Genomic DNA, 6,393 nt, shown 5'->3' with positions numbered 1-6,393 from the left:
CCCGGCCCGGCCCGGCCCGGCCCGGCCCGGCCCGGCCCAGGGATCGCTCAGCCCCGCGCAGCTCCACTTCTGCACCCCCAGCCCTCTGCTTCACCCCTTCCCATCCCCTGGGCACAGCCCGCCCCGGGGGCGCGTCGTTTTCCGAGGAGCCCCGAGGAGGGCGTAGAGGGACAGGGATGGCCCGAGCGCAGCTCCTCTTCTGCACCCCCAGCCCTCTGCTTCACCCCTTCCCATCCCCTGGGCACAGCCCGCCCCGGGGGCGCGTCGTTTTCCGAGGAGCCCCGAGGAGGGCGTAGAGGGACAGGGATGGCCCGAGGGGATCCCTCAAGGGGGGCTGAAGGAAGCCCCGTCCTCCTGGAGCAGCCATGGAAGGGGAGAGCAGAGAGTGAGGGCTAGGAGGGGGGAAAGGGCAGAGAGACCCCCATGTCCTTGGAGAAGTCCCCAGGAGAGCTCTGGGGTTCCCAAGGGAGCCCTGAATTGGTCCCCATCCTACTGGAGACGCCCTGAGGGGAGCACTGTGGGGCCAAGGGGCTCCTGAACAGCCAAAGGGCTGCTTAGAGCAGCCCAAGGAGGGGTCAAAGGTGGCCCATAAAGGTCTCTGTCCCCTTGGAACAGTCCCCGGGACAGGCAGTGGTGTGTCCAGGCCACAGAGCTGGGAGGCCCTTGAGGAAGGTATCTCAGACCTGGGGGACCTGCTATGGGAGAGATGTTGGTACAAGCTCCTGTGCTGGCTCCTTCTGGTCTGTGCATGAAGCATTTGGGGATCTCAGCTGAATCTTCATTCATTTGGTCAGGATTCAAGGGTGCTGGGGTGCTTTGGACACCTTGAGCCAGCATACTTGCACCTTCAGCATGAGCTGGGGCAGTTGGACTTTGCCTGCCCCATGGATCCCCACTACAGAGAGGACTGGCAGGAGGCTCCCAGGCAGGGCTGAGTGCCCATGCTGTTTCTGGCAAGCGTTTACCTGAGCTGTTCCTGCCAGGCACACCCAGTGCTGAACTCCAGAGATCACCCAACACCTCCCTGGCATCCCGTGGCCAGATATGCTCCGACTCTTGGCCTGGGGAACAGAGAGCAGGGGAACAGAGAGCAGGGACCTCCCTTCATTTTGGCAGGATCTTTTCACAGCAGCAGATATCAGCAGCACCGTCTCTCCGTGCTCACATCCCCTCTCTGTGCCCTTGCTCCCCCTCCATGCTGGCTTTTCCAGCCCCAGGTTTGCAGTGGCTCCGGGAGGATGACTCCAGGCTGGGACAGACGTGCCCAAACTCCGTTCCTCAGTGCCACCATGTGCCTGGGGGTGCTCAGCGCAGGCAGCAGCAGCCAGGCAGGAGACAGAAGTGGGCCAGGAGGTTTGCTGGGTTGGGAAACTACGTCGTGAGCCCAAAGCTTTGAGAAGGTTCCCGCAGCTGTGGTGTAAAACCTTCTTTCCTAAAGCCACCTCGAATCCAGCAAACTGTAACCACTGTGACAGTCTGACCCAGCCTGGATGAAGTTTGGCTACTGCAAGGCCAATGGGAAAGGAAAAAAGGGTGTCAGCAAATCTCTTTTTCCCTCCACATTCTGGCACTGGCATTACTGTAATTAGCAGGGAAACCAGGGAGGTTTCCCTTTGGGATGTCCTGTCCTTCCATGGTGAGAGCCAGAGAGGGGCATTCCTCCCTGAAAGAGCTGGGTAAAAAGTCAGCTATGGCAATGCAACCTTTTCCTTCTAAATATTTCCTGTTCTGCATTAACTCTTTGATGCTATTTAGAGCAAAATAATTCACCTGAAGTTCTTTGTTGTGATGAGGCTGTGGATGTGAAGTTCCAGGCTGCAATTCAAACTCCTCTTGAAGAAGTAACAGCCACTGAGCTGCATTAAAGCCTAAGGAGCAGATGCTACTGCTGTGGTTAAAACCTTTTAATCAGCTGTAACTTTTGTTTCTTCTTTAGTCTCAGCAATGCTGGGCCAAGCCATGTTAACCCACAGCCAGGTCAGTGGACCCTCCAGGAAGGGGGCTGGGAGTGTTTGTGGTGCACAACCAAGTCTGAGTTTCCAGATAAACCTTAATCTCAGGTCCAAACACAAAGATGAAATTTAATTTTGGAAGTAATATGGAAGCAGAATTAAATGGTGTTCATCTCAGGGTGGCTGCTCCTGAAGCAGAGGGGATCTCTGAGCTGCCAGCCCCACTGACAGCTGGGACACCAGTGGATGCTCCAAGGGACATGGTTTAGTGGTGGCCTTGGCAGTGCTGGTTTAACTATTGGGCTTGATGATCTGAAAGGTCTTTTTCAACCAAAACAATTCTATGATTCTATGATTCTAAGGCTACTGTGGGGACTGTGCCAAGCCACCATGGATCACTGTCCCATGGCCTTGCATGGCACCAAGTCCCATCTCCCAATACTACCCCTTGGTTGGGATTTTATGCCATTTAGGCCACTGTCCCCATACCCACCATGTCCAGGCAGAAGCTGCACACACAGAGGGGGATGATAACATGCCCTAGGTCTGCTCAGCCTGGCTTGGTGGCTGCAGTTGCCCCACGTGTGGCATTGGAAGCCCAGTGCAGCCCATGGCATGGGTACCCACAGCATGAACACAGTCATGCTGCTGTATCCCAAACAGGGAAGGTGTCCCAGGCTGAGCATGTGCATGGAGTCCTTCAGTGGGCACACTTGGCCTCAGTGGTGACGGCGCTGAGCCAGGGAGAGGCTGTTATTGATGGCCTGAGGAGACACAAGGTGGAAAGACACACATTTGAATACAAGACAAACAGAGGAGAAGGAGGATTTAGTGCTGTTTGGAAAGGGGGAGGCCACATCACACATATTTCATGGGCAGATGCCCAGCAGACAAGACATTTTTGACACTATGAAAATAACAGATGGCAACAAGATGGCAACAAGCAACAAGCTGCTGGTGGCACCTGAGAGGGAGAACTGGGAGCTGGAAACGGCTCCCTCCTCCTGCCTTTCCTCAGAAGCAGGCATGGCTGCACAGCTGGGGCTGCTGGGCTGGGCCATATTGCAGGGGTGCAGCGATCAGCCCCCTTGCCTTCCTCCAGCCCCTGCTGGGGTAGGGGCAAACCTGCCCCATCCTGGGGACCAGGACTTGATCCTCACTGTCCCTCAAGCCCTGCCTGCTCCAGCAGCCCTTGCTGCACCAGGCACTTTGTTCCCGACATCCACCCTCTGTGGTTTCCCTGGAGAGTGCTGATTCAGATCCTCTTCCATCTGATCACACACCCTACTTGTGCCCAGCACCAGCGCTACCAAACCACTTCCATCCCAGGCCATCAGGCCGGGAGGGACACGTACACCTTGCCCCTGAGCAAGCAGGGCTGTGGGGAGTGGTACAGACTCTCAGGTGGCATCCAGCTCTGCCAAATGTGCCTCTTAGAGCCAGACACGATGGAGTGGCCAGGAGCTGCAGCCCTTCCCCAGCACAGGCCAGGGGCAGCCATCTGCTGGACCCACCAGCAAATCCCAGGAGAAGGTGGAGGTAGAGATGGCACCTTTTGGGCTGCATCTGGTTGAGGGTTATTCTTCTTCACAGGAGGCTTCATCTCCTGTCATGCCACTCTGCAGGGAGATCCCAGAGCCCCTAATACCTACACTGATGGGAATAAGCCTCCTGTGGGGGCACAGGAGCTCCCAGCACTAGGACAGGTTGTGTTTAGGTGATGGGTTTGTTCTCTCTAATCCCTCCAAGTAGCCCTGACTCCCTCCCTGTGGGTGGCTGTGGCTTGTGCCATTGCATGGACTGTCCTAAGAGTTGCTTCAGTTTTGCTCCACTGTCCTCCCACAGCCAGGTTACCGCATCCTTCCCGTGGGTGCTGGAGGCCCCTGGATGTGTCTCTGCTGCAGCCAGGGGAGTGATGAAGCCAACCCCAGCATGGCAGAGGCAGGATGAGGCTGTGGCACCGGAGTAGGGAGTTTGGGGGTTTGCTGGTGGGCATCTTGGGAGTTGCAGGGCGAGAGCTCCAGCTGCTGGGGTTGGGAGGCCCGGCAAGAGCTGCTGAGACCTGCCACAGCCCCTGCTGGTGGAGACAGATGCTGGAGGGGCTCCTATTGCAGCTGATCTCCTGGCGGCCTCGGACATTGCTACCCCAGTTTGGTCAGAATTTGGGAGGCTGGACTGGGCTCCAATCCCTGGCATTTTCCTCTTGCATCCCAATGGTTTTCCATAAATCACTTGCAGCCTAAGAAAGAAATATCCTTTTGATTGTGCCTCTGAGTTCCTGCAGGCCTGGTGTGGCTCAGCAGCCACAGAAAAATTCTCAGGAGAATTCCTGTCTCCCTAAAGGTCAAAGCCATTAAAACAAAAATGGTTACCTCTGAAAGGCACATCAGCATTCCCACACTGGGACTTTTGTGTGTGTGTGTGTGTGTGTGTGTGTGTGTGTGCGTGCAGAGGATCCCTCTGGTTTTCTGCCTGTAGAGGTGGGTCCTGTGAGATGTCCACCAGTGCTCCTGGGGGAAAAGGCAGTTCAGCAAATGCCTGAAACAATTTTGCTGCACTTACAGCTGTGAAGGGATCATGCCAGAAGGTTTCTGTGGAAGTGTGGTCTTGGGAATAGACATAAAAAAGCCTTTTTTCCAAGCTGACTCCCTCGGCAGGCACGCTGTTTACAAAGCCTGCATGCCAGAGCACCTGGAGGGGAGCCAGCTCTATTTTAGCCCTTTGTAAATGGTTTAAACACCTCATGCTGGGGGAGCATTCCTGGGAAAGCAGCAGGGAGGGGAAGATGAGGAAGAGGAGTGCTGTAGGGCAGAGGAAGGACTGGGCAGAGGGAAGGGGCAGCTCAGCTCTGCTTTCCTGGCAGAGTGGGCCGCAGGACCTGGGAGGTGGGTGAGGGCAGAAGGGCTGTGCCCCTTCTGCCCCCTATCAAGAGCTGCTGCTGAGATGTGAACCCAGGCAGGTGTGCGCCCAGGGCTGCCAGCCCCTGTGGTCCAGTTGCCTCTGAGGACAGCTGGCCAGCAAGCATCTTCCCAAATGTCTCAGCTTCTTCACAGGTGATGCTACTGAGGAGACCATGGCCAGGCCCAGGGTGCTGAGGTCCCTGCTCTGGGATGAGCCCAAGATCCCCTGGGTGCAGGAACATGGTGTGCTGGGAGCTCAGGGCAGGGCTCCCTGCAGCCATCTGGGGGCAACCAGACGTGGGGGGATTTGGGACAAGCAGTGCTCTGTAGGCTGTTGTGGATTAGCTCAAGCCACCCTCACCCTTGAGAACCTGGCTGTTCTTATTGATTGATATGGTGGCTCTTTTTTCTAAAAATATGCTCTTAATTACTGTGACTCACTAAGCAGAGATGTCTTGCAGCAGAACCTCATCGATTCGAGGGCTGCCGCAGCTCTAGCAAAGCCCCTTTGGTCGCAGAACCTTGATGTCCACTGCCCAGAGCCTGCTCCTCTCTGCAGGCAGGTTTGGGCAGTTCAGGGGACAGGTCGATTCTCAGCTCTCAGCACTCGATTGATCCTTCCCTTTTTTTCCAAGTATCACTTATTTTTGCTTCTTCTCTTATTTAATTGCAAGCAAATAGCACCGAGTTGCACTTGGACTTCACTTGCAGTGGAACAAAGTAGAAAAAAAATGTTCCTTTTCCCCTTGCACTCCTGACTCCCAGGGAAAGGGGAAAAGCCACTCTTTTTATTTATTTTTGTCATATTTTCCTGCCTTCCTCCTTTTCACCAGCAAACACTTTGCAGGAATCTTCATGCTTTTGTTATTCTCCTGGCCAGGGCAGGCTCAAGGTTCTTCCACTTCTCCACTTCTAACACCCAGGGGCAGTAGGAAAGAGCTCTGAGCTTACTTACCACATGGGCTATGTGTCCTTGCTAACCTCTTATACCTTCCATGTAGCCACCACCCCTAAACCAGCTCTTTGGCCCCCCAGGGGCTTTGCTGTCAGATTCACCTTTCCCTAGGTGACAGCTTTGCAGTTGGCCTTTGCACCCCCAGGAGAGGAAGGGCAGGACCAAGGTGCTGCTCCAGGGTGACATTTCACTGCCTCTTCACCTCACTTGCTGTCAGGCTTTGACACCAGCTGGAGCAGAGTGCAGAGATTATGATGGTCCTTCCTTTCTAGCCCTATGTGGTGAACTCAGTCTGAGAAAAACAAGCTGGTGTCACCTCAAGATGCATTTCACTCCTCAGAAGGGCTGTATTTTTTGAGGCTGAATCGCATCCTTCAGTCTGGTTGTTGTGTGGCTCCATTTTGCACATTCAAAGTTCCCTCTGGTTGGATTTTTATATGTAATTTCTTACATTTTTTTTTCCCCAAGGAAGTATAAAAGCGAGTATCCCTTCTCAGAGGGATTCAAGCCATGGTTTCATCTATTGCTTCTCCAAGGGAGAGGCTGACCTGGAGCTGCCAGAGGCCCCCCCAGCTCTGCCATCTCT

The sequence above is a fragment of the Chaetura pelagica genome, unplaced genomic scaffold (assembly GCF_000747805.2).
Source record: "Chaetura pelagica isolate M959 unplaced genomic scaffold, ChaPel_1.0 scaffold301, whole genome shotgun sequence".
Lineage (NCBI taxonomy): Eukaryota > Metazoa > Chordata > Aves > Apodiformes > Apodidae > Chaetura > Chaetura pelagica.
Note: the sequence above shows the minus strand (reverse complement) of the source record.